Source organism: Lepeophtheirus salmonis, chromosome 1 (genome assembly GCF_016086655.4).
Source record: "Lepeophtheirus salmonis chromosome 1, UVic_Lsal_1.4, whole genome shotgun sequence".
NCBI lineage: Eukaryota > Metazoa > Arthropoda > Copepoda > Siphonostomatoida > Caligidae > Lepeophtheirus > Lepeophtheirus salmonis.
In genome coordinates this window covers 30,953,356-30,974,387 of record NC_052131.2, presented here as the reverse complement: position 1 = coordinate 30,974,387, position 21,032 = coordinate 30,953,356, and the positions used below count along the sequence as shown (strand labels likewise).

At 30.3% G+C, this 21,032-nt stretch overlaps 1 long non-coding RNA gene across 8 annotated transcripts; it reads right to left on the bottom strand.

The window, feature by feature from the left end:
- Nucleotides 1–233: 233 nt before the first annotated feature.
- Nucleotides 234–4,545, bottom strand: LOC121128605 (uncharacterized). Of its 8 annotated transcripts, XR_011781637.1 has the most exons (7): nucleotides 4,483–4,545; nucleotides 3,168–4,421; nucleotides 2,927–3,031; nucleotides 2,597–2,626; nucleotides 2,265–2,538; nucleotides 1,574–2,143; nucleotides 234–1,478 (listed from the first exon to the last, which is right to left on the bottom strand). It is a non-coding gene; the product is annotated as an uncharacterized lncRNA (long non-coding RNA). The 8 variants fall into 8 exon arrangements; XR_011781636.1 differs by having other exon boundaries at nucleotides 2,927–4,421; XR_011781642.1 differs by lacking the exon at nucleotides 2,597–2,626 and having other exon boundaries at nucleotides 234–540; nucleotides 596–1,478; nucleotides 2,927–4,421.
- Between the last annotated feature and the right edge of the window lie 16,487 nt (nucleotides 4,546–21,032).

Sequence of the window (21,032 nt, the reverse complement as noted above, 5' to 3'; positions counted from 1 at the left end):
ATGTACGTTAGGATGAAGTTGGTGCCCTAATTATATTCAAAGAAGCTTTCCCATTTTTTGATAAAAACGAACACATTTGTACAATTTTAATTAAACAAAATTATAATTAGGGTTGTATATTGCATTTTTGCGTTGTAAAAAAACAACATTGTAATTCTGATAACTAATCCGTTTTATTGGATTGGTAATCTCCAAAAATGATTTTTTCCCTTACTTTTTTTTTGGTTTTTTTGTTAGTTGTTTCATTATTATTTATTTCTTAAGTGCTGAACTTCATATTTTACTACATTCAATCATATTCAAAACTTGATTGAGCATTTGCATGTGCCCATAAAATAGGCAGAGTAACTTGAGTATTTCTTCCAGAGTTATTATTGTAGTCCTTGCTGTACTTATATTAGAATTGAAGACTGACGTAGGAGTCATTTTTGCCAATGTCATTGTTTATTTCCATATCTCCTCCTCACTAGTAATAGTTGATCCAATGAAATATCCTGACGGCTTCTAGCAAGATTAAGTATGTTAACTGTAACGATGGCTCTACAATACGTTAGAAAGTTTTATCAAAAACGCTCAAATTTTTCCTTAATCTCACTTTTATATACACAAACACGGAAATTTCATTTTTTTATTGAGGCTTATATTGCAGATAGAGCACATCTAGAGCAAATCGATATACTGGAAAAATAGAATTTATCAATTAGGAATTTTACAAAACGTATAGCAAATGGAAAAAAATTTACTTTACCATTTTTACATGAATTGGGTTTATTTTTTATAGAAACCCGTATTTAAATTGCCGCATTCACTGGCTGCCCTAGGTTTTATATCTTGAGATATTTGGAATGATCGTACCTCCAAAACCTGGAGGATATTTATTCAAACTACTTGAAATCCAGAATTATGTTTGAATCAGAAGGGTCTACTAACAGTATGTTGAAGTTTGATTTGATCCAGTTGATCACTTTTCCTTTTTCTTCTTCTTCTTATTAATCTAGAATATAATCAGTAGATATATTTGAACATTAAATACTTTACATAGGTGACCCCGACGTTATTAAAAAAATACACTGAAAGCAAACTTTACCACCTGTGTCTCCCCAAAACAAGCATGGCCGATTAAAACGGAAGAGGCTAATTTAGCAATTACCGTTGCAGAACTCTGCCCTCCTAGGTTCTGTTATTCGGATGTTAAGAACTGGTTCCGGAGAATTGAACTTGATATTGTGTTGAGAGGTATTGTCATACCAATGTTTAATACAGTTTAATGGCGTCAACATTGCCAGGTGAGGTTTTCAATATTATTCCTATTAGTGTGGATAATCTCACTAGTAAGGGAGCGAAGTAATCCATATTAGTCCCATATGGTATCATCTTCCACAAGGATATAAAGAAAAGCCGACATGATTGTTGATACTTCTTGGTTCTCAAGTATGGAGATCAAAGATGAGATTGAATGTCGTCTGGATGAGGATTACCTGCAGAATTTACATGAAAGTTTTATTAAAGATGCACTAATAAGGACTGCTCCAAAGGAACAACAGGTATATTTGATAGCTCAATCAACACTTACGAATAATGATTTAGCAGGTGTATTTACGGCTGTGAAGGAAGCCACAAACACTTTTATTTCGACTGTCGAGGATCCATCTTCTTCTCCCACTGTCGCACCTTTGATTAAGAAGATACCTAGTTGAGTCATTTCGAAATCCTCAACATTTGCAAAATTTAAAAAATCTTTTATTGCCTTTCAAAATTTGGATTGAATGCAACTGTGCGCTCTGGTCCTGGTTGTCATTTTAATTCATTGATTCAAAAAAACTAAATTATCCGTAGTTGCATGGGACCGAGGCATAAATTAAACCTTCAAATTCCTTATTAATAAAAGACAATATAAATTCCAATAATTTTCTTCTAGATACAGGTGCCCAGGTATCCGTTATATCCCGACAAATTGTAACGATTTCATTCGTGTGAAAATGCCTCCTATCTATGGTTATGGAGGGAATCCTGTCCAAGTTCTTGGTACACAAACTCTAAGGGTTCAAAAACAAAATCTAGGAACTTTCAAATGTAAATTTTATCCAGAGGCCACCTCATTTTAGGGGCAAATTTTCTTTATTTCTACAAGATTAATATTGACCTATTCACCAAGAAAATGTATTTTAATGATCCATACGTCATTTCAGAATTATCAGAATCCCAATTAGTTCTATCTCAATACCTTGAAGTTTTTGATAATAAAAAAAATCGCTGAACCTTACCCAGCTCATTGAGTTGAACATCATATCGAAAATAAGGGTCCTTCCTGCTATACAAAATCCTGCAAGGTGGATGGTGTGGACCTCAATTTTGTTAAAAAACAAAATTGATGGACTTCTGGTGAAGGGAAAAATTCTTCCATCTTCTTCAATTATTTATTTAGTTGTACCTAGAGCCAAAGGAGGATGGTGAATGTGGGGTGATTATCGTCAATTAAATAATTTGACGGATCTCGACTGATTTCTTCTTCCAAATTTAAGGAATTTCGTGGCCAACCTAAGAGGGATGAATTTTTTTAGTAAAATGGACTGGCACAGAGTTTATAATCAAATACCCATAAGTGAGGACTCCATCAGTAAAAACGCTATCATTACAAAATTTGGTCTGTATGAGTACTTAAGAATACTGTTTGGATTTTAAACCTCTTAAATCAAAAGTTGTAGTTATTGCATGAATTTCATATCCAAAATCGAAAGATGATTTACAGTTTTTTCAATTGTATTCATAATTGAGCAAAAAATTTAAAAATGGACAGTGATGTAAAATCCAGTTTTCAAGAAAAAAATTAAATTCATATGGAATGATGAATGTGAAAGAGCTTATCAAGTTATAAAACATAGTTTATCCTCAAGTACGCAACTTTCATTCCGGGACAAGTCGTTACCTTTAGCCCTTATACCAGATGTGTCTGATACTGGAATGGTAGCCACTCTGGAACCGAAAGTGAATGGGTACTGGCAACAACTAGCATTTTGGTCGAAAGCCTTTTCTGAAACACACAAAAAATATTCAACTTTTGATAGGGAATTACTTAGTATTAAGGAAAACATTAAACATGTTCTGTAGGCATCGGATGGACAAAGTTTTAGAGTATTCACAAATAATAACCCTTTAATGTAATATACATCTGCAATCCCTCCTAGACTCTATGACAATTCCGTAGTTTAATTGCAGGATTAAGCATGTTTCAGGAAAATTAAACCACACCGCTGATATTTTTCCAAGATATGTCAACAACATCAAATTAAGTCCCAATTTTCTACAAGATGTCATTGACGATCCAAGTCTCCAAGACTTTAAATTGTTCAATTTTAAGGTTAAACCTTATCTATAGTGTGTTTCAGTAACTTTAGTTCCAGGCTTCTGCAACGATGACTTATGTCGTGTAGTAGTGTCCTCTCCAAAACTTTGCCGACAAATAATTTATTCAATCCATAAAGATAATCATCCAGGATTCAAAGATACTTTAAGAAGGGTATAACTAATTTTCTATGCTTAGTCTAAATTACGTTCGTATATTAAAATTTTTACTGAATAATGCCTTTTTAGAACATCAAAGCCCACTTCCTCTTTCGATCCACCATCAGCAAGACTTGCCTTTATCCACATTGATATAATTGACCCGTTCACACTCGTCAAAGGATAGTGCTATTCCCTGACTCTAATGGATTGGTCTACGCGGTGGTTGTAAGTGATCCCAATTCCAAATATCACCTCTAGTACAGTGGCTGGAGCTTTCTTTGACGGTTGGATATCAAGATATGGAGTACTTGACATCATTGTGTCAGACAAGAGATATTTGGACGTTGTTTGAAGGGGACATGGAATCGCAAATAAGACGAACACATCATATCATCCTTAATAAAACAGGCTTATTGAACAGTTCCACAGATCCCTAAAAACTGGGCTAGTTGCACGGATACTAAAAGAGAAAGAAAATAGGATGAGTGCTCTACCTGTTGTTTTGCAGGGACAAATTAATTCAGTGCCAATGAATCATGGATCTAAATATTCCACTTTCCAGTTATTCACTGGTAGCTCGGGATCTTTGGCTTCAGGCTTCTATGATTCGTTTCCTATTCCTAAGGCAGATGCCGATGTGGGTGCTTCTTCGAGACGATGAAGAAAGTTGCTCCCGTTCCCCCACGAGTAACCCAGAGAGAAACGTTCGACAGTCGTCTGAGCAATGCTGACTACGTTATTGTCAAAAATAAGCCAATCAAAAAATCTCATTCTCCAACCTTCTTGGGTCCTTTTAAAATCCTGGGAAAATACGATCGTAATTTTAAATTGGACTTGGCACCAAAGTCGACAATGTCTCCAATAATAGAATCTACTTTTGGAATCTCCAGGATCCTACCAGAATCTCCAACTTTGCGCTGTACATTATCTATTTTATAAATTAATTACTGTTGTTTATATTTCTTGATTATCTTTTACTTATTTTCTTTTGTACTAGATGATAAAAATAAAGGAAATTTTTTATTTTATTTTTTTTCGTCTAAGAGGGTTAATACTGTTGAAGTTTGATTTGATCAAGCTGGTTACTTCTCCTTTTTCTTATTACTAATCTAGAATATAATCAGTGGATATTTGAACATTAAATACTTTACAAGGGTGTTTTTCAATGTAGGAGCAGTGAACTTTGCTTTGTGAAAGGCAAATGGTAATATTGGAAAGTGGAAAGTATGCCGTCTTTTATATAAGAGTCCCTAACAACGAGAGTAATGGATTCGTTAGAGGAGTCAATAATATGCGCTATGGCCCTAACAAAATAATCATGTTTCTAAAAATTCTGAAGTCATTTTTAGAGTGTCAGAGTTGAATTAGTTGAAAAATAAGTTTTGACGAGTAGAAAAACGTTAACTCTTAAAATACAATATGAGTGAAGTTGATTAGCTTTAAAATTTGATCCAATGAAAAGCTTATACATTTATTTACTAAACTTAAAGCTTATACATTTATTTACTAAACTTAAAGCTTATTATAAATTAAGTAAGAAACAGAAGTTTTAATATTCTTAAAGAATAAAAGTTAACTAACTCAAAATTTTGCATTTCACAAAAAATGCTTATTTAAATGTTGCTCTTCTAAAAGAAAATAACTATCAATAGGAAAGAAATGAATATTCTCTAGTTACGCAATTTCTTTATTCTTTCAGATATTAATAGTCTATATGTATATGTACATGTAATCGATTTTTATTACCTCCGTAACAAAGTCGATTGGAGGTTATGTTTTTTCCTTTGTTTGTTTATATGTTAGAATAATTATGTCTTGCACAATATCCTAGATTTTTGGCAATATTATATGCTTTATTTTGTTTTCTCAGGAATAAAAAAATATATAAGTAAGCAAACACTATCACCTACTCAAGTGATGATAAAATTACGTAGAAATACAAAAAGTGGACGACTCTATATGTAATAGAAATAAAAAAAACAAGAGGGTAGTAAGACACCTACGTGGCTAATCTGGATTATCTCATAACGTGTATATTCGATATATGAGTATAATGATAAAAGTAGAAATATCTGTTAGAATTTGCTTCTAATACCACAAGTTAATTAAATTGTTGAAATTCAAAAAAATAGATACATCTTATGGTATTCCTTGTACAATATCCGGATATTAATGTACATTACGCATACAAATTAGGTCAGAATTTTGTAATATTCTTATTATACGAATAAATAATAGTTGAACACCTTTACAGGCTTACACAGTCAAGTAAATTAAGGGATCGCCCTCTTATGAGAAATATACAAAGAAATAACTTACAAGTTTCCATAGTTAGTCACCAGGATTATGGCAAAAGTAAAAAAATCAATTTTGATCGAAATTGGTACGAAGATTGTTTATCGTCACAGAAAGAAACCGTTAAATTTTGAAAGGTCAAGGGTAAACAAACCGTTAACTAAAAATATATAATTGACTATAGCTTTGGAACATATACAAGTAGGGAGCTCAAATTGGTTTCATTGTGTAAGAGTAATAAAGATGTTTAATCCAAAATAGAAAAAAATACCTAAAGGTGAAAGTTAGCATTCTACTGATTGCTCTTTTTAATTAATTATGGATTATGTTTTACTATGGTGGATACCTCGTATAAAAAAATAAACAGTAATTTGAGTACAAAGATGGCTTTACTAATGTGTATTTCCCAATTTATTACGGCGATCAGTTTATGTTCGCTAATGTAATATAATATTGCTTATTAAATAAACGATTTAGACAGTTTTGCTATTGTTTTAATCAATATTGTTTGAGCGGTCGTCAAAGATGGACAAAAATAAAGAGAAAATTAGCCATGACTTACAGTTTTTCTTCGATAAATGACAAAAGGCCTGATACTGTAATAGCCAATCAGATGCAATTTTGGTTTCGTCGATTTCATCCAAGTAATTTTTATGTCAAAGATGCGTCATGCTCTTGAAGGCTAACTGTGGAAAATGTGGATAAATTAATGGAAATCGTCGAGTATTGTTTTGACTGCCAGTGAGATATACATTTATGGAGAAAAAAATACTAATTAAGATAATGGTTTCTTTACGCAGAATGTTTTCGATTTTTTTTGTATATATATGAAAAAATGATAATTTCAAAAAACTCCATTACATTTTCTTTTATCTGTAACAAACTTGTCTCGTCCCCTACAATTCGACTAATCCGACTTATACTACTCTATAAATAACTAAAAAAATCAATAAAATATGTACATAAGTACATTAATCATTATCAAGGTAGGCTTGTTATTAATTATAAAAAAGAAAGTAACATTGAAATACGAGTTGGAAGAGAAAAATTTATTAATGTTCATCTATTTTTAAACGAACATAAATGAGGTTCAGGGTTTTTTTCAGGCAGTTTGTTTGTAATCGTAAGTACTAACAGGGTGTAGATGAACTATGTTGAGTCCTTTCACAAAAATTAAATTACTCACAGATTAAACTGTTCAAGAATCAATATTCTATCAAACATCTTTTTTTCATTTTCTCTATTTATTCGATTAGGAGAGATAAGGTTCTGAAAAAACCTTCCCATTTTCAACTTTAAAAAAGGACAACAAGTGTTTTATTTATCATATTTTTATTGGATCTTTATTGATTTTTTTTTCTATCTCATTGTAATCAAAACAGAGCTTAGATGATAGTTTGACTCGACAATTTTTATTATTTTCCACATTTTCGACAATTGATAGATTTTCCAATATTAGGATCATAAACACTATTCACATTCTCGGCCACCTGGCTGGCGTTTTCACCTTGTTTGAAGAAAACCCGTCAAATATGATGTATTTTCTCTTTTTTGGGTTCCATTTTTGACAAACCCTCAAACAATCACAATTTTGAATTAAAAAAAAATAGTACGATTCTTATCTTTCTAACATTAGGCAGAGTAAATAGATTGCACTTATACAACGAAAGATACATATGATTAAAGTCACAACTATTTACTTAAATTATTATCTTCACAGAATTTATTCATATATTTTATAACAAGGGCTTTAAAAATGTATTTTGTAAATTAAAAAATGCGAAAAATACTAAAAAAAATTAAAACCTTTATTATAAGGCCAGGTGGCTAATAGAAAAAAATTAAGACCATATTAATAATTAAGAGATTAAGTTATACTAAGTTTAGTATATATTGTTTCTGTGCGATAAATAAAGGGGTATTTTTGTTTGATCGGGCTATAGTTTCTATTGAAATAGGTATTTATAATTTTTACAGGCTTAACCTTTTATCTTTTGGATGCACTTTACAGTCTCTTTTTAAATAAAGAGGTGTAGCATTTATTTCCAAGTCTATATCTTCTACCAAATTATGATAAAAGGTAGTTTATGATCAATATAAAAAAAAATTTATATGTCTCTATAAGGAATATGTTTTTTTTTTTAATTTTGTATGAATTTATAGTCTTTTATTTATACTCACTCTCCCGAATGTACATACTTTCAAGACCATGGTACATAGATATAATATTTTGAGTGGATCTCAAAGTCTTGTTAAGATATATTTGTTATTAAAAAATATTTTTGAGGTTTTCTTATTTAAATTATATCCTGATGCCCATAACATTTATACAAATGATTTTTTTTCTTTTTACTTCATTAGATAAAATTTAGGCAGTAAAGGGTTAATACCATAAATAGCTTTTTACTATCAGGCCTGTCACTAAAATTGTCTATTTCATGAAGGTGGGGGAAGGTGGGGGATGGTTGATTTTCTTCAATTTTTTCGATTAATATCCCATTTTTCCCAACTCAAATATTAAAAAGGATCACCCAAATTTTTCTAAAATGAAATGGCTTTAACAAATAAATAATGCAGATATCTTAATAGTATTCAAATGCTAAGAATAGTTACTCTCATTTTTCATTTAATGACATATTTTTAGAAATTAATATTTTGTTTTATTGTTTAGAAGGGGCCCTTTTCAAGATGAAGGTAATTTTTTAAGGTAAATACTCATTTATTTGCCTTAACCTGTTATGGTTCTAAGATTTTCATAGAAAACATTTTTGCCAAAGGACAAAATGCTGAGTATACATTTTGGCACAGGACAATTTGGGACATTTTTACAAAAAATTATATTTAATATAATGATATTGGGGATCGCATATTTTAATTCCATTTAAAATGAAAATGTGATAAATAGTATTGTTCATATTCTATATATGTCATATGGATAAATTAATTAGTGTTATTTTGCAAGTAATTATTTTATTTATTTATATTAATGATCATTTTTATAAGACAGCACCGTAACATATGGTTAAATTATTGTTAGAATCTTTAATATTGTTGTACTATAAACAATTTAAAATTAACAAACATGTAATAGAAGAAGTATTAATCACTTCTCTGTTATCAATTAATTATCAATCGAGTTGTTCGACATGCCATGGCATGGACTAACTCAAAATATCTGTATTTTAAAAATTATCTTGTTTCAAAGAATGAAATGATAAATTAAATTTTGAATGCACAAAAAGTACTAACATTATCTTTTTCTCCTTCAAACAAAAAAAAACAAACAGTTTAAACCACTGAACTTGATTATTTTGAAAAAGATACTGATGGGTGTTTTAAAATTATAAGATGCAAAGTTCTTAGAAATAAATTTAGTGCACACGCATGAGGGTAACTGACTTTTACCCCCTAGAACTATTTATATAATATTTCATTATAAGAACTACTAACTTTTGATGGCAACATTTATTGTGTAAATAGCATAAAGCCTGATAGGTACAAGGAGTTGCTCTCAAAATATGGTATGTGAAGCTTCCTTTAGCAGTTAAATTACCTTGAAAGCATTGCAGGTTATTTTATTCGCCCTTCCTTGTTGTTTGTTAATGTTGAGTCTCTAACTACAATCGTTTATCACAGAAAAGTAAAACTAAAAACTAAAAGACACAATACCAGATTATTTAATATGTACACCTATAATAATGGCTGGGACTTTTGGACCCATATTGACTTTTCAGAGTATTTTATACCTTCATGGTTTTATGTGAGGTATCCACTATTATAAATCATGATCCATAACTAGAAAGGCAATCTGCTAACGCGCTAAAATCCACTTATGCTCATTTTTATAACTTTTGTGCTATATCAAAGTTTTTTATTAACCCTACATAATAACACTAATTTGAGCTATGTGCCACTATATATTCTGAGGTTATGGTTTATTATGCATTTTAGTCAACAATTTGTTTAATTTTGACCTTTTACATTGATATTTACAAATGTAATAGCTTTTTAGTGTGATCATATATAATCTTTGTACCAAGTTTGATCAAAATCGAGTTTGTAACTTTATCTGTAATCCTGGTGACTAATAAACAAACAAACAGTGGCAAAAAAATAAGTTGCGTTGAACTTTGATGCAGAGGTAATAAATTGGATTACATGTAAAGATGGACTAACCGATCTATATCCAAAAGAACAAAGAAAGTGTTTAACAAAAGAATATAGCTTTTTTTTCTTGTTTTTAACTTATTCTTTTATTATATTAGGGCAACAAAGTCTTCTTTACTAAATCCAGAGACTAGGATAGCTTAGTCTCTGTCATTCTATGCGTTCGACGCCTAGAGAGGGGTTAGAGGTATTCTTTGGTCTTACCCTAGTTTCATAGAAGCACAGCGCCTTACAACGATGGCTCGTCTGTGCATCGTCAAAACCTACGATGACAGCATTAATAAATGGTGTCATCTCAAAACTAAGAGTTTTCCATCTAGTGTTGCTCAGGACACAATTATCTCCAATCTTTTCCCTAACCTCCAAAAGGACGAAACAAATCGAACAAAAAATATAGAAATGGAACTTTCTTGTTAAGGTGATTGAAAACCAAACTCATTTATTCTCAGATGGTTCAAAAAGCAACCGAGGCGTTTGTTCGGGATTTGTAATAACTAAAGACGATAAAGTATTTGTGAAGCCCCCATAACCCTCATTCCTCAAAAACACTTTTTTCCGAGCCGAAATGCTTGCCATAAAAGAGTCTCTTTCTTGGATGAACGGCAATTTTAAGAATTGGGGTCCTAGGGGATTTTACATCGGGTCAGATTCTCAAGCAGCAATTGGAGCATTGCTGTCGATTAAGACAAAGAATTCCCTTGTTCGAGGTACAAAAACCTTTTTTTAGGTCGTTCGCTACTAACGTCCTTCTCTCCCTCTGCTGGGTAGGAGGTCACAGTAATGTATCTATTTTATAATAGATTTTCAGTTTATGAAAAATGTATAAGTTTTTAATGGGTTCATTTGCAAATTAGAATAAGATGCATTGTTATTGTATCTGTAATTATGTATAGTATAATATTACACCAAGAAATTATAAAATCTAATTATAAAAACCTATGTTTCGTGTATTATCTAGAAGTAAAGTAGAAAATGACAATTTATGATTGGTTTTGGGATATACTAAGTATAAAAATCTCTCTTACTCTAATTTTTCTTATGTACGTTTTCTTTTCTACAAATATATAATTATATTACTAGTGGTGTTGCTCGCACCCTCGGTGTTTGGCCTAAATATAAATAAATAATTATATGAAAAAGTTCAATTTTTTTAATGCAATGTTGGGCTCCAAAAAAAATCAATAAAAGATGAAAACTAGCAATGCCCTAAGGATGACCCCTAACATTAACTTTGTCAAAGTGAGGGAAATATCCCATAAAATCTGTTTTAAAAACAAAAAGTTTCATAGCCTCATGCTTCAAAATTAAAGTTTAAAAATATTTAGGTAAATAATTAACTTAAATAATAATATATTTCTGTTAGACAGTACAATTATTGAACCAAAATTACATCCAAAGATTGACTAAAGTCTTCAAAAGGGTTATTTACATTTGAAGTACTGCAACAAAAAAACACTTCAAAATCTTCTGCATATGTATTCAAGAATACTTTTTTTGTAGTTTCTCATAATGTGGTAAAATGTCACCTGATTTTGGTAGTGAGGGTACTGCATCTCAGATACAGCAGACTTCAAGATAGAGACGGTGTAGTTTTTTTAACGCAATGTATGTCAGCTCGGATATATTTGCCCATTGTATCATCCAAAGTAAGCAGACACCCCATTTTTAGATTATTCTAGATTCTTATTTGTTCTACGAGCCACTGTTTCATTGGCTATTTCTTTATGAAGCATTCTTTGTTTTTTTTTTAAGTTTTTTTTCTTTCAAATCTCATCCTAGTATAGCTTTGGATATTCACCTGCCTTTCTTAGCCATGCTTCCATCCTTCATAACATACCTGAACAATCTTTTATCTATTAAATCTGTTGATCTGTATTATAATGCTCAATGTTGGCTTCAAACTGTGTGTGAGTGCTTTTTTTTTTTTTTGGGTTCTGATGAATATGTTCTGTTGTGAAACCTCTTCCAGGAAACAAACTTGAATGCTGGTTCACCTGCTTGTAGAAAGAAAAAGTAAAGGATATGTATCAAATAATTCATTGTGCAAGTTTTGGAACGCTTAAATATTTTTTCTGTAAGTTGTTTAAGCCATTGTAGCTAGAGAAAGGATAGACTCAACCAGATGTAGTTCCTTAAGGGCACCCGTACAAAAAAATAACTATCTGAAATTCTAAGTCGATGAAGCATCTTACTATAAAAACTAGTTGATTAGTTACATCTTCATACTTAAGAAGATAAGGTGCAACATTTTCTATGTATATAGTAAGAGCGAAAGGTACGCAAGAGGTTGAGGGTCGTCAAAAAAACAACTACAATGAAAGATGATTGGGGAGAGGCAAAACTTCGTAGGGCATCTCCAGCAGGTGGGAAGGGGGGTGGCTATTGTTGATCGATAAAGAAAAAAAGGCCCCAGTCGTCAAAATCAAATTTTTTGTCAAATTTTGGAAGCCTCTATTAAAAGGTTCTCTTCTCTGTAATATTATTCATTTGTATCTCCATAAATCAGATAACTGTCAGCCTATGGGAACTAGGTTCTTAATACAATAATACCATAAGTTTGGCTCCGCTTAAATAAATATTAAATCACAAAAAAGAAGTGTTTTAAATTTAGAAAGCAGTTTTTTAAACATATCAACTTCTTTATTATATACCTATTTTGTAGATTATATTAAAATGGCAATTGTTGTTTTATTTTCACTGTTGCAAAAATCGTCAAGTCTGCAACAATGCCTTTTCTAATTTGACTTATTAGTTGCAAATATACATCAAGACGCATAACGCATACATTGACATATTTTAAATATCCATGCCTTTCTACAAACTATACTAGGTATATGCATATAACACAATGCAGTTTATTAATTGCAAATACGTTCATCCGTTTACATACTCAAAATAAACAGAAAAAGTGCATTTTGAAAAAGAGCTCATTTAGAGAATAAAAGAAGGGGTAGGAAAAAAGATGTGTTGGTTCGATACACCGTAACTATTAACACAATGTTATTGAAATAGGATATCATATGCCCACAGATTTATATAAATCTTCTTATTTCATTTAAATCTACAGTTTCTCCCTAATACTTTTCAATAAGCTAATGGAAGACTCTTTTTAATGATTTTTATTTATGTAATACAAGGGTGGTCTGAAAAGTGTCCGACCTAACAAAGACACAAGACATTTTTTATTATTTAATTTTTATTTGTTAACAAAGTCTTCTTGCAACTCTACCCATTTCTCCCAGGGATACTCCCGTCTCTGTCCACTGTTTGGACAAGAATATTTTTTTGAGGCGTATAATAATATATACAAGTTTTATTTACAGTTATTAATCGCCGCCATAACTCGGATTTATGACTCCTAAACTGCGGCAACAGTTCACAAAAACCCTCAGATCCACTCCCTCATACGACTGTTACATAACAACTTTGTGTCCAAAAATAGCTGAAACTTAGGTGAGTATCTGTCAACCGATGCTAAATAGTTGTGATTGGCAATTAATTAACGGGTGCTTCCATCTTAACATTGAATTTGGAAACTTTTCAGACCACCCTTGCAAATATATATACATCTTGATTCTGTTGTCCAACTGTAAAAAGAGTCCTAAAAGAGGTGCTCAAAAAAAAATCATTTAACAGAACTAATAAGATTATATAATTATTTAATCGTTACTTTTTTGGTCCTCCCACCCGATTTTATGTTGCATTGGAGACTGTGATAATTGAAACTAGTTTTTAATTCTATAAATAAAATCCTTATAAAGGAAACTTTAGTAAAGTTAGTCATGAGGAGGCTTTAACACTTTGCATCATTTGCTAACAAGTCTGATATATATTATTTGCTCTAATAAACGATCAAAAACTGTCATTTGTAAAGACCAATCCTTAGAATAAAGTGTACTCTGCAGAATAAGTTACAAATTATCACAGAAAAACTGTACGTATATGTATTGTGACTGAACTGTCAATGTCTTCCTTATCAGCACTGTCTGCTTTGTCTAAAATTCTATAAGTTTGGTTACTAATAGTGATGCTAGAAAAAGTTAAAATATCTTATCTTTGGGTTTTTGTTCTCCTTTATCAACAACTCTACATTCAATAATAAAGTATTTATATAAATATTTGTATGTACATTTGTTACTTGCTAATCTGTCAATTAATAAAGAATATTGAAATATCAATACTCGAAAAGGCCAGATATCCTGGATACATATCTTATCTTATACATATGTTATATCTTAAAATCTAGATCAAATAAAAAGATAAAAAAATACAATTCAACCCCAGAGAGACACCAGTGTCTCAACAACTTTAAACCAACATAAAATTTGCATTTTTCATCAAAACATAGCAAAATTTTCAATAATTATTTCTTATACTATACAAGTATTAACAAATGAATAAAAAATTCAAATTATCAATACATCGACAGCATATGATAGTTATTATGTTATTTCAAGGAATTCCCAAAATTAACATAGTTTAAAACCTTATATATGACAAATCATAGGCCTAAACGAATGAATGAAAATACGGGATACCAGTGTCCCGTTGATGCAAAAAGGTTTACAATAAATGAAAATAAGTTTTAATTATGATTATATGTTAAGCGTACACTTAAAATAAGTCATTTACAGTTTTGGGTTTAGTGAAGCCAATGGTGTGTTACAGCGTTCCAAAATAGAAGTAAAAAGCAAAAAATGCGATACATTTTTCTGTTTAATGTCTATAAAGTAATGGAAATAGCCGTGTTGGAATAACAACTTTATAAATATGAATCTGCTAATTTTAAAGAATGAGTGAACCCCATAAGATCCTTCTTTGGTAAAATATTTTGTATTGACTCAATCCATGTTCTTTGTATCAAAATATAAGTTCTTTTAACTTATTCAGTTTTGACTGAATATTTGCAATCATTAGTTTTAAAGAGATAATAGAAGAAATATCCAAGTTACCAGTTCTAAAATTAAAAAGTTCCTTTTCTTTCCATTTAGAATGAGATAATCCAAAAAAAGATAACATTCACATCTGAAAAGAAATGGTTATAAAAAAATATATATTTAATATAATTGATAAAGCCACAAAGTTTAAAAATAATTTAAGAAATTCAAAAGATGAAAGAAAATGGAAGGAAAGTTAAAGGAAGCCACTTCAACAATGTTCATAAGTGTACGAAATTCAAAAATCCTAGTGAATGATAGAATAAAAAAATTTGGATTACTATTGCAATAAGAAGTATAACTGTACTTGAAATACCGTATCTCGTCTCGGGTCTTTTTCACAGAAAGGCTCTTCAAGGACGACTGGGCAATCTGCAAGGAATATAATAAAAAAGTCAATAACATATAATTTCAGCCCAACAATTCTTGATTTATGAATTTTATTTTTATTGTTTATTAACAGGAACATCGGACACCTTGTACCACTATATTAAATAACATGAAAATATTCAAATATATGCTATACTGTTAATATTTCAGAATATTGCTTTTATAAAGACATAATTATGAATCAGAATATAAAAATTAAAATTTTATTCAATTTGACTGTCTTTTGTCGGAACAAAAGCCTTAACCTTTTTGAAGTCTCTAGGCCAACAAGTAAGCACAATTTCTTCTGAGATATCCTTGCATGATCAACTGATCCTTATTGGTCTTAAGAATTATAAAAACCTCCATCAAGGCCATACTTGACTTCTTAGTTAAGTTAACTTGAATGATAATCGATTTAAAATTAATTTAGATCAATATTCAAATGATCAAACAAAATAATAAGAAACTTCATGTAACTTTATATAATTTTCCGCCTCGGCAATTTTCCTAGTACTTTTTTTGTACACGTCATTGAGTGAGAAAGATGGACTGTTATAATGAAATCAGTATTTTTAATTCAAATACATGTCCATATCTTCGACAATGATAACTCACTCAACCACTCATTGTTATATAAAGAAAAACATATACTTATTGTTTCGATAAAAAACAAGTTTTTATTTACAAAAGTTTCATATTTTTCTTACATACAACAAAGTACAACAACAACTTATCATAAGCATACCCATGTTTGTACAACACTATCTCTACTTTGAAAAACAATCTAAGTACATATTTATATATGGAACATAATGGAAAAACTTTTTTGGTTTCTTTGAGTGTGTCAGCTTTCTCAAGAGTTACAAAAATTATTTGGTTTTATTTTTAAAACATATAAACAGTTGTGCTGGGTTTTGCTCTATAAATCCTGGATCGAACTGATTCGGTTTTTTACGTAAGTTCGATCTGGATTGGTCTCACAGTGACATAAAAATGGATACTTAGTAGAACATAAAAACCTACGCCTATAATCAAATTGAGTTATTTATGTATGTATATCAATTTTTTCCATTGTTATGGTCCATTTTGCATTTTTGTCGTTTTATTTTACATTGAATTTTTATTATGAGCTCTCAAAATTTACAGGCCTCTTATTGTGACCAAAAATAATCTTTTGGGTAAATTTGGATCAAAATCTATCTTTAATTTTGACATACAAAAATAGTCTCCTTTTAACTTTGTTGCAGTGTTAAATATGTCTACATAGATCCGTCCTGAAGAAAAAATCATTTCTGTATTGGTAATACAAAAAATTTGTTGTTTTAAGAATTCGATCCGGACCGATTCTATAGATGAATGGTTGATGAAGTTAGTTGTAGTTCTAAATTGTGAATACTGGCACAGTGACCTTACATGAAGTTAAGTATGCTGCATTAATCATATTTGTTACGATACGAAAGAAAATGAGTAAATAGATTGGGACTGAAAAAATTTGTGTATATATATTGAGACCGAGACATTTGGTCCACGATTCTAAAATGGTTAAATTTCAATCTACAGTCTGATATGGCGGTCTGGACCAATAAACTGGTCCTAATCTCTGTAGAAAAAATCACAATAGACGAAACTGAAAAAAATCAGTCTTGCACCAAGTTTCAAACCTTAACAGACCGATAATCATTTGTAATATATCATTCATTCCGACATTTGCCCACTGTCAAACACGATTTCATTTTAAGTTACAAAATCTCCAATTTGAAATACACCTGAACAGTGTTCTTTATTTCCCAAACCTGTTTATTCTTGAAAAAATACATTTATACATTATATTAATTATCTAATTTAAAAAAAAAGTGTTTTTTACAATTTTTATGTTTAATGTTCCAATATCTATAAAATTGCGATTACATTGATTTAGTTTTTGAAACAAAAAATTAGGGACTACTTAAATCAAAGATTCCAAGCTAATCAATCAAATATGATACACATGGTGTTACAGAGTAAAATATAGCCTTAATATGCCCAAGACTAAAATAAAAAACTTATACATTTTTCACAGAAGGATTGGATGGGAGAGTAATCGTTAGGTATTACTTAAAATATTAATATAATAAGTAGACTGATTGGTACAAAAAATTAGAAATGGTTTATTTAATTTTTTTTTTTAAATAGTTGGTTTCAGTTTTGTGTATGTCATACTGTACAAGTCCCAATGGTTAATTTGGGATAGTTTTGGAAAAATTTCATACTAAAAAACTTATTTAACAGTTTTGTGATGGTTTGTCTCAGTATTGTTTGAGGGGATGTCAAAGATGGACTCCAGCAAAGAGAAAATACACCATATTTTATAGTTTTTCTTCTATAAAATGGGAACGCAAGGCATGCTGTGGAAAAGGTGAATAAAGTTTATGGTCTTCATACTGAAACAGCCAATTATAAGCATTTTAGCTTCGTCCATTCCGTTTCAGTGATTTTGATGTCAAAGATGCATCACGCTCTGGAAGGCCAATTGTCAAAATTGTAGATAAATTAATGGAAATCGTTGAGTTTTGAACGCCTTGGAATTGGTTTCCATGGAGATAAAAATTAATTGAAAAAAATAACTAATTAAAGAAATCCCTTTTCACTACATCTGATATTTTAAAACATTCCAAAGCTTATTCATTATAAGATATTTTACTCAAATACATCACGCAAACTTCCATTATCTCATTCCTTCTAATTCAATATTTTTTTGTACTTTTAAACCTGCTAAAGTAAGTTAATTTGATACACGTAAAAAAGACCCTCTCTGGTTATATTTTAATGTATGTATGTATTTTCATAAGCATATTTTAAAATAAAAAATAAAAAAATTGGACAGCTCTGATATGGAGTCTTATTATTATTTGATGTGCTGATGAGTTTGAAAGAAACAGAAAAAATAGAGCAATAATTAAGTATTTTTACCCATCTACTTACACGCCATTTTGAGAAATTGTAGAAAGCTCATTGAAAAAGAGTCTATAATGCATTTTATTAACTATTATTTGACCATACAGGATGATTCGGGGGAAAATAAGTGCAAGACTTGACGTACAATAGAATTATTCAATGTTATGCTATTTAAAATATTTAAGAAATTTATATTGTATGAAAACAAAAACAGTCTTAATAGTTTTGGGGAGAGAAAATCATTATGTGATTGGTTACCACTTTTTCTATAAATAAAAAAATGAACACGTAGTTTTTGGTGAACCAGAAAGCAAATAAACATTACAAACACAAATGGTCTAATCCTACATTTTACAAGAATTAATTACTAAGTATATTTTGCGATACATAAGGTGTTACATTCTTTTTAGAGTTCATTTCATGGGTCATATATAGTTGCACTAATTAAGTATATAAATTAGTCCATGTGACATATGATCAAACGTAAATCGAACCTACGTACATTAAGCTTAAGATAATAATTTCTCCGGAACGTTTCTACACTGATCTTCGTTGCTATATATATATTTTAATTCATGGGGATATATTTTTTCTAACTTATTAGATGTTTTTACAAATCAATTTACGGTTAGAATGAAAAACTATAATTTTATATAATATTTCAATATTCTAGATAAGAAAATTATACTACAAATAGTACATAATTTCATATATTTTTAATTTTCAAAAAATACAGATTTTTTGTTTTGTTTTTGGCATAGAAGCCTAAGCGTGATCTTACTGCCCTTATTATATTTGGTCTTATGAAGATAGTTGTGCATAAGCCTAGAAATTTGAACTCCAAAATTGCAACTCAAATTGGAATTGAATCTATATTTTGAAGGTTTGCAGCTTAACTTGATCTCATAGTCGAAGACCCACAACTTCATTTGGACTCATTTACTAATACTTTTGGATCGACGTGGACTCAAGAGCTAGCTGCTAGTGAACTTCAATAAAGCCTTAACAATACTTTGGACCTGAAATGAACACAATTGAAATATGATCACTCAAACTGCTAGACTTTTTCCTAATCAAGCTGCATAAAAAAGGTATTCTAAGAAAAACATGATATCAACACTAAAAAATGAAACGATTAAAAGTTAGGGTGTAGCTTATATTTTTAATTTGAGAAATGATGAGCTTCCATGATTGGAATTTTGTTTTTTCCTTTCAGGCTATAAACATCGTTTATAAATTTTAAACTGTTATGAAAATATGAAGGGGGAGCTCAATGGCTCCAAAGTTTTCAAATGTTAGGATTTTTTTCAAAAATGGGTGACTTGACTCAAAATGGACAATGGATAATGTTAGGATACATTTTAATTTTTCGACCTTTTAATTACCTTATTCTAATAAAAAGACTTCATAGGCTAAATCCATTAAATAAATCCTAATTGATTATTAAGAAATACTCTTTGTAAAAACGTTGACCTTTTTCTGACCTTAAATTGATCCAAAAAGTCTAATTTGCCAAATTTTAATCATTAAGTTATATAATTAAAATTTATTTTAATTTAAACTAGGATAATATTTCTGAGAACTGCTATTTTCTTGAAATTTTTCATGATGGAAAATACCGGATCCAATTCAAGGCAAGACGAAAAAAAGACTTTAAAAGACGAATTCAAATAGACTAGGACTATTAAAATTGTGTTTTTCTTCCAAAAAAACTAACAAAAACCTTTCATCTCTTGCAAGTAGACATTATATTATGGAATTATTCATGAGCACAGTATTCCATACATGTTTTGGGCCAAGACCATTTAGAGTTGTAAATACGATTCATTTTCTTGAGTGTTGGTTTTTGTTATAGAAAATCTAATAAGTATTTTATTTATACTTATTTGCTGAAGCTATTGTTTTATATTTGAATGACACCATCTATGTTCCGATTGGTCCATTAAAATTTTTATCATTTGAGTTATATACTTACACAAGATATAATTAAAACTATAAATTGATGTGTGTCTCAGCTCTCTCCATAAGTGGCAATGATGGTTTATAGGCGTTGGTAGAATTCCTAGTACTCGCTACAGATGTAGAACTTTATCATAATGTCCTGGTGCTGGCTGTCATTGGGTTTGAGGACCTCGGTGTTTGGATGAATGTCACTGCAGGTCTTCCCCTCGACATTCAACAAAAAGGTGTTGGAATCAGTGCTTTTTGGGGGTGCCAAAAATATCCATTATAGTTCTAAAGAACTCGAAAAACTAATTCATAAGATCACCTGGTATCAAATGTATGTACTCATAAAAGTTGAAGAGTAACATTATTTATTCATTAGGGAATTATAAGAAAAATTCCATGTTGTGCTCAGTGCATAATTAAGGATTAAAAACGGCGTAATTCCTATCATGCCCTTGAAAGAAAAGGAGTGGGATTGGTGCTTATTTCCTTGCTTTCAGTTAAATAATATTGCATCATGATAGCCAGTGGTGTCGCTATCCTCTGGGGAAGAAAAGAGTTTTTTAAGAACCCCCGATAAATGTATCGCATATAAATATAATATAAAGCTATTTATATTAGTGTTTGACAATTTTTAATGCTGAGCTGATGATGAACGCTAATCTGCTTTTTTTTCAAACATTTTAAAAATATGTTAGAGTTTCCAAGTCGTTTTCCCTTTACTTTTTTTAAATTATGGGGTGTTCAATTGAAGTTTGAACACTTATTAATTGAACAGTTAATGAAGGTTGAATCATTGAGTTCAATTAATATTTATTTATAGCAAAGCAAAAACAATCAGCTACAAATTAAAACAAATTATAGCTTAGGTAAAAT